Raw genomic sequence first — 12,491 nt, forward strand, 5'->3', positions numbered from 1 at the left:
CACAGAATTTCTTTTCCCATCCTTTCAGTTTCAACCCATTTGTGTATTGGATCTAAGGTGCATCTCTTGTAGACAGCATATCGACACATGAAAACTTAGGGAAAGAAGTCTTTACCTAATATACAAATGGGAATCACTAGTATGTAGAGGGCAGTTTAAGTCATGAAAGTGGTTGTGAATGAGCAGAATGACACGAGAATACAGTCAAGAACACAACTTTGGGGCATTCTTACTGGGAGATAGGGGCATGTCTCTCAACCCTACTTTCTTCAGAGGTGACTTTTTTGGGCCCTGATGTCCTCTCTGGAGCCCTGGTGGCACAGTGGTGAAGAAATCACTTGCTAACCAAGAGGTCGACAGTTCAAATCCACACTGCTTGGAAACACCATGGGACAGTTCTGTTCTGTCCTGTGGGGTTGCTGTGAGTTGGAATGGACTCTATGGCGACAGGTTAATGTCCACTCCAGCCCGAAGAGCTTTTGACAATTGTTGCACACACTTATTTCAGACTGTTGCATCTGAAGGCCAGGTGGCCAAGGATCAAGTGTATTTTTTGTCATAGCATACAGCAGGTGCTCAATAAAGCTTTGTTGAGTAAACAAATATCAGTGTAGACTGGTCGTGTAGTTATCTTACATCTAATGAAGTTATGCCAGATACCAGTTGTAAGATTCTTCTTTAAATGTTATGAGTTTTGGTTGATAACTGATTTTCTCTAGTGATCAGGGTATTGGAAGAGGAGACTCTGGCAACTCTGTAATGCTCTTCAGAGACCGGAAGCATAAAGGTCGTTGAGGCCGTGGACATTTCAGCCTGGGAGTATGTGGAGGAGGCTGCTGATGAGACCCACATGGCCAGTTGGGTGGGTAAGGTAGACAAGAGCTGGGTAGCAAAGTAGAGCGCCAGTCATGTGGTAGAGTGTGATGCCAGTCATGTGTGGGAGGGGGGCCCCTTCCCTGTGGGCAAATTAGGGAGTGGGGACTCCAGCTGTGTTTGGGAGGGGAATCAAGGCCCAGGAACACAGTTGGGAGGGTAAAGGGGAAGAGTGTGGCAGAGGTCCAGAAAGACAGCTGGGAGGAGGAGGGGGAGGGTCTAGCCTAGGTCCAATAACACAGCTGGGAGAAGATGGACTGTATGGTTAAGGTCCAGGAACACAGCTGGAAGGGGGAGGGGGGGAGGTTTTGTCCAAAGTCTAGGAACACAGCTGGGAGGAGGTGAGGGAGTTTTTGGCCAAGGTCCAGGAACGTAGCTGGGAGGAGGAGGGACAGGGTGTGTCCAAGTCTAGGAACACAGTTGGGAGCAGGAAAGGGAGGGCCTGGCTTTGTTGAGGAAAATATTGGGAGAAGGAGGAGGTGGGTCTGGCTGAAGTCTAGGAACACAGGTGGGAGGAGGAGGTGAAGGGTCTGTCCAAGGTCTAGGAACACAGCTGATGAGAGGAGGTGGAGAGTCCTTCCAAGTTCTAGCAACACAGTTGGGAGGAGGAGTAGGGCTTGACCAAGGTCCTGGAGCACAGCTGGTAGGAGAAATGGTAAGGGTCTGGCAGAAGTCCAGGCACAGCTGAGAGGAAGAGGTGGATGGTGGGGCCTAGGTCCAGGAGCACAGCTGGGTGGAGGTGGGTCTTTCCAAGTTCCAGGAACACAGTTGGGATGAAGAGGTGGAGGTACTGACTGAGGTCCAGGAACACAGCTGGGACGAAGAGCAGGATAGCCTATCCAAGTTCCAGGAACACAACTCAGAGGAGGAGGGAGAGGGTCTGGCCAAGGTCCAGGAACTCAGGTGGGAGGAACAGGTGGAGGGTATGGCCAAGATCCAGGAACACAGCTGGGAGGAGTGGAAGGAGAGTCTAGCCTAGGTCCAGGAACACAGTGGGGAAGAGGAGGGGGAGGGTCTGAACAAGATCCTCAGCACATCTGGGAGGAGGAAGTCCAGAGTCTGGCAGAGGTCCAGGAATACAGCTGGGAGGAGTTGGTGGAGAGTCTGACTGAGGTCAAGGAACACACCTGGGAGGACGTGGTGGAGTGTACGGTGAAGGATCCAACCAAAGCCTTGGAAGACATCCTGGTAGAGCACATGGCCCACTCCCTATGTGTGCTGAAATCGTCCTGGGCAAAGAAGGTCTCTCCTGCAGCCCTCTGATTCTGCTGAATAAAAACAGTTAAATTTTTTCAAATATTCCTGTAGAACAGACCAAAGCACTTCAAAATATAAAAGCTGTAACAAAAAGATGCGGGTGTCATCACCTGGCACCTTCCCCTCCACCAGCTCTCTGAAGATCAGCATCAGGAGGTGGAGCGAAGATGTCAGAATAGACAGACGCTTCTGGTGGGCCCTCTTTACAACAAAGACCCGAAAAACAAGTCTTCATGAGTATATTTATGACAGGCTAGGCGCCCTGAGCATCAAAGGCAAGCTTGGAAAACAAACTGAGGGGCAGGGGGAGGAAGAGACGGTTCAGAAGCAGAGGAGACTTACCAGACCTGCATCGTGGAGTGCCCTCAAGCACCATTCCTGGGAGCGGTGGTGACAGGCTGGCAGTAGTGTTTGGCCACAGTTTCCTCAGGAAGAAGCAGCCAGCCACACAGCCTGGTCACACCTCCGGAACCAGAGAAGAATGGCGCTCTTGGCAAAAGCTAAGTACTTGTATGTATTTCACCACACCCCCACCCCTGCCTACTCCCACGCCGGCTTCAGTGGCTGACTTCTTTGGGCCGAGATAGGCCCTGTTGAATGCCTAGAGCCATGCTCCCAGCCTTGGAGATAGAATAAACTTGAAATTGGGGGAAAAGATAATTTGCCAGCTCCACTAACTGGGGGAGCTGAGGACAGACGCATCTCCTGTCCAGGCATAAACGGTCCATGGACTTTGAGTACCTTTCCCCTCTGCATGGACCTGTGTGGGCCTATTTCAGAAGAATAGGCCCCTGTTGGCAGACTCCAACCATTTCAGCTGTGCAGTGGAGAGGTGGGTGTTTGATGTTTGACATTGCTTTGCCTATTAAACAGGGTCCTCACCAACCCACATCATGGGCATAAGGACTGGTGGCTCCACTCAGGTCACCCAGCCACCCACAACAGGGGTCCAAGGATAAGTGGTACTTCCCAGTCCTTACAACCAAAAACATTGGGTGCCCATGGTCTGTCTGCAGAACCCACCTATCTGCTCTAGGGAACAGGGACATGCTTTCCTCAGAGACACATGGGGGACGATTCTCAGCCCCCTGCCTTGTTCAGAGTGTGACCCCCTGCGGTAACCAGATACCATTACCTACACCAATCACCCCTGTCCCTCTAGGACTGTAGGACAGAGCCTGTACCACACACTTGATGATCAGCTACCTGGACACCTGAGCTGAATTCATACAAGAAAAGTGAATGGACTCCTAGACTGATATACCTGAGAACAGCTCTAGCCACTGGGGAAAGGATGTCAGAGCTCCAAAGGCAAAAATCATCAAATTAGCTCACTCAAGCAACCCATTTGGGCATATCAAAACAAAACAAAGTCCATCTTGTGGGAAGAGCTGAAGCAGGCACTCTTGGCTCAGCGCGGCCCACAGCAATCTGTGGAGGAACGCACCGCCCAGCCACCATCATGCCTGGGCACTTACAGGAAGGCTTCGGCTGCGTGGTCACCAACCGATTCGACCAGTTATTTGACGACTAATTGGATCCCTTCGAGGTGTTGAAGGCAGCAGACAACAAGAAAAAAGAAGCTGGCGGGGGTGGTGTTGGGGGCCCTGGGGTCAAGAGCACAACTCAGGCCACAGCCCAGACGAACTCCAATGTGGCAGGCAAACAACTGCATAAAGAGTCCCAGAAAGACCGCAAGAACCCACTGCCTCCCAGTGCTGGCGTGGTTGACAAGAAAGAGGAGATGCAGCCACCCATGGCACTTAAGAAAGAAGGAATTAGACGTGTTGGAAGAAGACCTGATCAGGAACTTCAGGGTGAAGGGAAAATAATGGATAGAAGACCAGACAGGCAACCACCTCGGAAAAGACGATTTGAAAAACCACTTGAAGAAAAGGGTGAAGGAGGAGAATTTTCAGTTGATAGACCAATCATTGACCGGCCTATTCGGGGCCATGGTGGTCTTGGAAGAGGTTGAGGAGGCCGTGGACGTGGAATGGGCCAAGGACATGGATTTGATTCTCGTGGCAAATGTGAATTTGATAGGCATAGTGGAAGTGATAGATCTGGCCTGAAAAACGAAGACAAGTGGGGAGGTAGCAGATCTCACAACTGGGGGACTGTCAAATATGAATTAACTGACTTGGATCAATCAAATGTGACTGAGGAAACACCTGAAGGTGAAGAACATCCAGTGGCAGGCACTGAGAATGAGGAGAACGAAGTTGAAGAGGTAAAGGAAGAGGGTCCAAAAGAGATGACATTGGATGAGTGGAAGGCTATTCAAAATGAGGATCGGGCAAAAGTAGAATTTAATATCTGAAAACCAGATGAAGGTGCCGATGGGCAGTGGAAGAAGGGACTTGTTCTTCACAAGTCAAAGAGTGAAGAGGTTCATGCTGAAGATTCGGTCATGGATCATCATTTCCGGAAGCCAGCAAATGATATAACGTCCCAGCTGGAGATCAACCTTGGAGAACTTGGCCGTCCAGGACATGGTGGCAGGGGAGGAAGGGGTGGACGTGGGTGTGGTGGACATCCCAATCGTGGCAGCAGGACTGACAAGTCAAGTGCTTCTGCCCCTGATGTAGACGACCCAGAGGCATTCCCAGCTCTGGCCTAACTGGATGCCATAAGACAACCCTGCTTAAAGATCCCAAACAACTAAGAAATTAAAAAAAAAAAGACTCATTCATACCATTCACACCTAAAGACTGAATTTTATCTGTTTTGAAAATGAACTTCTCTTGCTACACAGAAGTAACAAATATGGTAGTCAGTTTTGTATTTAGAAATGTATTGGTAACAGGGATGTTTTCATAATTTTCAGAGATTATGCATTCTTCATGAATACTTTTGTATTGCTGCTTGCAAATAAGCATTTCCAAACTTGAAATATAGGTGTGAACAGTGTGTACCAGTTTAAAACTTTCACTTCATTTGTGTTTTTTAATTAAGGATTTAGATGTTCCCTCAATTACAAAGTGATTTTAAATATTAGACATAATATTGGTTTTAATACCTGCTTTGTGTTTTCACACATGGTCAGCTGAGACATGTAAACTTGATATGTCAAATTTTATGCTGTGTGGAATACTAACTACTTTATGTATTTTAATTTAGTTTTAATATTTTCATTTTTGGGGAAAAATCTTTTTTTCAATTCTCATGATAGCTGTTATATATGCTAAATCTTTATATACAAAAATATCAGTACTTGAACAAATTCAAAGCACATTGGTTTATTAACCCTTGCTGCTGCAGTGATGCATGGTTCATTAGGTTCAAATTATACTTGTTCACAATTTTAACTATATGACTTTTCCATTTAAAAAAGCAAATTAGATACATTATAGGTGAAAGTTGTTTAAGCTTATTGTTGATAGACAAATCCTGTCGAGTGAAGTAGTTACATGGGTATGGATTTTTTCCCCCTCCAACAGAGTAGTGGAATAGTTTGATTTGGCTAATGCATAATATTTAAAGTATGTAAAATAAGTGTCTGGCCCTTCAGTATGATTTGTATATTTGAAAGGTCCCCAAATCAAAATTGTACTTCTTTAAACAACTCTTTAACCCTTCCTTGTTCTGAAGAAACCAAAGGGCACTGGCTAGTATGGTGAGAGGGGGAGTATTTTAATTTTTGGAATTTGGAAAGCAGGCAGCTTTACATTATAAGGTTGGAACAGCAGCACTATCCATGAAATACAAACAAAAATCTTAAAAAAAAAAAAAAAAGCAAGAAGCTACAACACAGTAAGCAAACATAAAAAACTAATATAATAACTTATACATGGCTCAGAGACAACAGTCAATATCAAGTCACATAAAGAAACAGACCATGATCGCCTCAACAAGCTCTCAAAACAAAGAGTCAAGGGATCTTCTAGGTGAAAGTGCATTCCTGGAATTATCAGAGGCAGAATACAAGAAATTAATATACAGAACCCTTCAAGACATCAGGAAGGAAATGAGGTAATATGGAGAACAAGCCAAGGAACACACAGATAAAGCAATTGAAGAAATTAAAAAGATAATTCAGAAACATAGTGAAAAATTTAAAAAGCTGGAAAAATCCATAGGCAGACAGCAATCGGAAATCTGGAAGCTTAACAATAAAACTACAGAAGTAAATGCAATAGAAAGTCAGAGGATCAGAACTGAACAACTGGAAGGCAGAATTCCTGAACTTGAAGATAAAACACTTGGCACTAATATATTTGAAGAAAAATCAGATAAAATAATTTTAAAAAATGAAGAAAACTTAAGAATCATGTGGGACTCTATCAAGAGAAATAACCTGTGAGTGGTTAGAGTACCAGACCAGGGAGGGATAACAGAAAATACAGAGAGAATTGTTGAAGATTTGTTGGCAGAAAACTTCCCTGATATTGTGAAAGATGAAAAGATATCTATCAAAGATGCTGGTCGAACTCCACATAAAGTAGATGTTAAAGTCACCAAGACATATCATAATCAAATTAGCCAAAACCAAAGATAAAGAGAGAATTATAATAGCAGCTAGGGATAAATGAAAAGTCACCTACAAAGGAGAGCCAAAAAGAATAAGCTCGGACTACTCAGCAAAACCATGCAGGCAAGGAGGCAATGGGAATCCTCACGAGAGCATTAAAACAACAACAACAAAAACGTTGCTGTTGCATCCAACCTACAGCGACCCTATAGGACAGAGTAGAACTGCCCCATGAGCTTTCCAAAGAGTGACTGGTGGGTTGGAACTGCCAACCTTTTGGTTAGCAGCCTAGTTCTTAACCACTGTGCCACCAGGGCTGCCACAGAAGCATAGTCATCAATAATATTTTAAAACTGTAATTCTTAGTTTGTGTCATTTTCAATGGAGGTAATTGTTGTGTTTGTTGATTTTGATGATCTCAAAGAATTTTAAATTTCAGCTTTCTGAACCATCTTTCATAGGATCCATTGGGATCATTAATGTTTAAAAAAAATTACCAAGGCTCATTCCAAGTTGGGATAATATTGTACTAAGCACAATTCATGAGTCAGATGTAGGTGGACAAAGAACATTAATGTATTTTTTAGTACCAACAGTTGATATTTTACACAGCTTAAGACTGTGTAAGATGAAACTTCTACAAGATATAATTTGCTAGAATATTTAAAAAAAAAAAAACTTTTTAAGAGCCAATCAAATGACTGCAATTTGGATGTTTTCATTGAAAATACATTTTTTCTATTAAAAAGTCAAGATTTGAAAACTGAGTTTTTTTATATCTTCACTTCAAAGGTGAAATCAGGATGTCTATAATGTCCTGTTTAAAATATATCTATTCCCATAATAATTGATAGTTGGATCCAGTGAGTCATACATGTCCCGTTCCATTACTTCTCTTTATTTTGAAATTCAGAAATGTACTCATACGTCTTGTGAAAGTTTTACATTCACCGAACATGCTTTCAAAGTTACTTTTTCTCATTTGCTGTAAGCAAGGGGCTAGGCCTTCTCATAGGCCTGGAGCTTGATATACACTCTGGATTTCTTATTGGACGGCTTTATTGACTCTTTCCACTTGGTTTAAAATATCATCCCACATTCAGGAGTTGCATAAAAGGTTGTAATCTATTTGCACAAATATGCTTTTCATTTTGAGCAGAGGCACTTTCTCCCTTTGGTATTTTATATATATTTTATTGGGATAATACGTGAATTTGTATGGGCATTGCCCTGATCACCATACATCTGAGCTTGACATCCCTTGAATATCCTTATATGTTTATAATGCAGTTTTTAGAATAAACATGAGAATATCCTATCTGCTCATTTAATTAAAAAGAAGGTGATGTATCATTGTTCTATATTTTAAGGAAAGCCTGGTGGCTTAGTAGTTAAGAGCTGCAGCTGCTAACCAAAGTGTCAGCAGTTGAAATCCACCAGGCACTCCTTGGAAACCCTGTGGGGCAGTTCTGCTCTGTGCTGTATTTTAAAAGGTTGTTGTTTGTGTTTTTTTGTTGTTATTTGCCATGGAGTCCATTCCGACTCACGGCAACTTTATAAGACATAATGAAGTCCATCGTTGTGGCTGTTGTGTCAGTCCATCTCCTTGGGGGTTTCCCTTGTTTTTGTTGCCTGTTTATGTTACCAAACACAATGTCTTTCTCTAGCGATTGGTCTTTCCTGATGACACGTCCAAAATAAGCAAAACAAAGTAGATCTTGACATCTTCATTTCTAAGGAGCCTCCTGCTTGTATTTCTTCTAAGACTGACTTGTTTGTTCTTCTGGCACTCCACAGTATATTCAATATTTTTTGCCAACACCACAATTTAAGTGCATCAGTTCTTCTTCTGCTTTCCTTTTTCATTGTCCAAGTTTCCCATGTATATGAGGTGATTGAAAAGACCATGGCTTAGGCCAGGGACATCTTAGTCATCAAAGTAACTTTTCAGTGTTTAAAACTTTAAAGAGGTCGTGTACAGCAGATTTACCCAATGCAATACATTTTTTGATTTCTTGACTTTTCCTTGCATGGATATTGATTGTTGATCCAAGTAGGGTGAAATCCTTGACAACTTCAGTTTCTTTGCCATTTATCATGACATTGTTTATTGGTCCAGGTGTGAGTATTTTTCTCTTGTTCACATTTAGGCGTAAAAGGCTCTGTCTTTAACTTCATCAGCAAGGGCTTCAAGTCGTCTTCATTTTCTGCAAGCAAGGTTGTGTCAATTGAGTTTGTTAATGAGTATTCCTCCCATCCTGATGCTGTCTTCTGCATATAGTCCAGCTTCTAAGATTACTTGTTTAGTGTGCAGATTGTATAAGTAAGGTAAAAGAATACAACACTGCCGTACACGTTTTGCAGTTTATTCTGTTGGAACAATCGCCTCTTGATCTGTGTAGAGGGTAGACATGAGCGCAATGTAGTGTTCTGGAAGTCCCATTAGTTGTAATGTTACTCCTGTCTGGAATATGCTTTCTTTATTAACTGGGCGTTTCCTCTGTTGATCCTCTAGGACAGTCCACTTGCCTTTCCTTAGATTTACACACACAGGTAAGATTGACACACAAAATTAATCATCACAACACCTATGAAAATGAACAACAGTTCCTGTGGCCTCCCTTGACCCATTCATCCACCAGGCTTCATAGGACCCCCCCACCCCACCCCCACTCTAAGGGCCCCTAACAGGGTTCGAGCCCCAACCTCGGGCCCAGAGGCTCTTCTCAAAGCCACCCTACCCTGGCCACTCTCAGCGCCTTGGGCAGAGCATGAATTTGGACCCAGGAAGGACTCCCTGTTGTGACAGCTTCAGAGGAGCAGGGCATGTGTGAGCTTTAGCCGTATTTGCCTGCAGTGCCTCTGTTGGGAGTGCCAGGTCTATCTGTCTGTCCTGTGGAGCCAAAGGACTGTGCGTGTGTGTGTCTGTGTGCAGTTGTGTAATCGGTGTGGCTGTGTCTGTCTGAGTTTCTGAGTCTATGAGTATATTGATTGTGTGTTTTGTTTTCCCCTGTGTGGCTGTTGTGTGTATCTCTGTGCCCTTCTCTGTATATGCATGTGTGTGTTTGTGCATCTGTCAGTGAAAGGGTGTGTGTCAGTTGAGGAAATCCATGTAATCCATGTGCCTCTGTGGCTGTGGTGTGTGTGGGAATGTGTGTCCCTGTTGGAGTATCTGTATTCTGGATCCATGTGTGTGTGACTTTGCAACTTTGCGTGTTCCTAAGTGTGGCTCTGTGTGTGCATGTGCCCATCATGTGACAGTTTGTCCTGGGTGGACGTCTGGGGTGGCCCTGAGTGTGTGTCTGTGTGAGCCTCTCCATGAGCCCGCACCCTTTGCCCAGGTGTGTCTGGGTGGTCCTTGTCTGCACGTCTCCATGCTCGTTGTGTGTGTACACTTCTCACTGAGTGTGTTTGTGTGAGCGTGTGTACCCCAGGAACACACAGATACAGAGGAGACTTGCTCGAGAGCCACCCTAGGGATGGGTGAGAGGAGACACTATGTCCATCCTCCTCCCTCAGGTGGGGCTGGACCCTTCTGCCCCTGCTCCTCTCAGCCTCTGCTGTCCTCCTGATGGTCCCACCTCAGCCTCAAGGATGGAGGCAGTGAAGGGTCAGTTCACGTGGCCCCCAGCCAGGGGACAAGTGCAGAGGGCTAGAGTGAGTGGGAGGGCTAGAGAGGATCCTGGGTTCCAGGGGAGGGTCTTGGGGAGTCCTGGATCCCTGGGAGGGGTGATTGAGTGGGTGTCCCTTGGGAGGGCTGGGTTCTGAGGGCTCTGTGTCCCTGGAGTTGGGCAAGTAGATGGACATTGGTGGGAGTTTTGGGGGAGTCCTGGATTCCTGGGCATAGGTTGAGTTGGGGAATTTGTAGGGAAATTCAAGGGGGAAGGCTTCTGGGGCTCTGGTTAGGGGTGAGTGGGCAGCACACCTGGGGAGGACTTGGGTCCCCAGAGAGCCCTGGTCCCTCAGTCACCATGGTAGCCAGGAGCTGTGGTGGTAGCATCAACAGCAGCGTTACTGTCAGGCACAAAGTGACAGACCCACTGGATGGTGGCAGGTGCTGGACTGTCTATCCAGCAAGCGCAGCCACCAAGGGAGGGCCGAGCGCCCAGAAGCCCTTCCTGGGCCACTCCTGGGTTCACCCTCCTGTGGAGCCACGAGGAGCCCAAAGCACTGAAGCCTAGGGCCACCTGGAATTTCCCTCCCAACCTCAGTGTCCCTGACCATGGGAAGGGATACACTGGGCCACCTGATGGTGCTGAATCGAGGAGGGAGAACTCTTCTCTCAGATTGGGGATTGGGGAGGATGGCAGAAGAAGTCGTGAGAAGACTTAGCACAGGCCCAGGCACGGAACAAGCTCGCAAAACAGAGGCGCTGTAGACGTTGATGGTGGCATTTTATTACCCCTCAACCCCAGTCCCAGCACTCACCTGGCCAATCCCAAAGGGACAGACCAGGGAAAGAGGGGTAGTGACTGAATTTAACTTTAAAGAAGAAAAATGTAGGAATCTAGGCACTCCTGATCCCCTTTGAAATCAACTCTCTTAACACAACTCCCCCCACCGTATTGGGGAAACTGAGGCTGCTGGGGGTGTGTCCAAGTTCACTCAGTGGGCCTGAGTTGACTTGTTGACTATATCCACCCAAACTCATTTTTCCGAGGTTCACTCTGTTTGATCTTGCCAGCAATGGTTTTGGGCAGCTCTGGGATAAACTCCACCTGGACGAGGAAGAACCATATCCAATCTGACTCAGTCCTGCTATCATTTCCTTCCATTTCCCACTCCCTTCCTTGTCACCTCCACAGACTCCAGAGAGGGTAACACCATGTAGGGGTCTCCATGGGGCTCACCAGGTATCTCAGGTCCTCCTCCTGACTTCAGGAGGGTGGATGTAGCCACAAGACTTGCTTTGGCCAGTGAACTGTGACGTGTGTCACCTCTAGGCAAAAGAGCTCAGAATCCTTCAGATGGAAGGCTGACCACCCTGTCTTCCCACCAGAATAGTACGTGACAGGTGTCTACATGGTAGCCGTGCTTTCTCCAGGTCCCAGGGTGCCAGAACATGGAGCAGAGTTCCCAAGAGACCCATGATAAAAAACTTTCTTTGCTATCAGCCACTAAGACTCTAGAGCTGTTTGTTATTGTCTTAGGCTGGGTTCTATAGAGAAGAAAAACCCGTAAACCTTATATATGTATTATTTTTATTTTATTTTATTTTTTATATGTATATATAAACCAAACCAAAACCAAACCCAGTGCCTTCGAGTTGAGTCCTACTCATAGCGACCCTATAGGACAGAGTAGAACTGCCGTATAGAGTTTCCAAGGGACACTTGGTGGATTCAAACTGCCAACCCTTTGGTTAGCAGCTGTAGCACTTAACCACTATGCCAGGAGGGTTTCCATATATATGTATATATATATATGCATATATATATATATATACACACACGTATATATATAGAGAGAGAGATTTATATCAAGGAAATGGCTCGCACGGTTGTAGAGGCAGGAATGTCCCAAGTCCGTAGTCAGAATGGAGGCTTCTCCTGATTGACGCAGCTGCAGGGGCAGGCAAATTCAAGATCATCAGGTTGGAGTGTAGGGCTGTTGTTCACAGATGGTGAAGATTGATGAATCCCAAGATCGGCAGGCAAGACCACAGGTAAACAGCTAGCTCAAGCCCTGAGAACTGGAGGTCAGATGAACAGGAGTCAGCTGGAGGATCCAGAACTGGCAAAAGGCCCTGAGCCGTGTCAGAATGTCCCCCCACACTCGATGGAGACCACACACCCAAGGAAACTTCCTTTGAACTGACTGGCTACTCACAGCAGATCCCATTATTGAGGTGATCACACATCAGATCTCAACAGGGAAGTGATCACAA

At 45.5% G+C, this 12,491-nt stretch overlaps 1 pseudogene; it reads left to right on the forward strand.

The window, feature by feature from the left end:
- Positions 1-3,489: 3,489 nt before the first annotated feature.
- Positions 3,490-4,782, forward strand: LOC135232967 (SERPINE1 mRNA-binding protein 1-like; annotated as a pseudogene).
- Positions 4,783-12,491: the final 7,709 nt, after the last annotated feature.

This window comes from Loxodonta africana, chromosome 12 (assembly GCF_030014295.1).
Source record: "Loxodonta africana isolate mLoxAfr1 chromosome 12, mLoxAfr1.hap2, whole genome shotgun sequence".
NCBI lineage: Eukaryota > Metazoa > Chordata > Mammalia > Proboscidea > Elephantidae > Loxodonta > Loxodonta africana.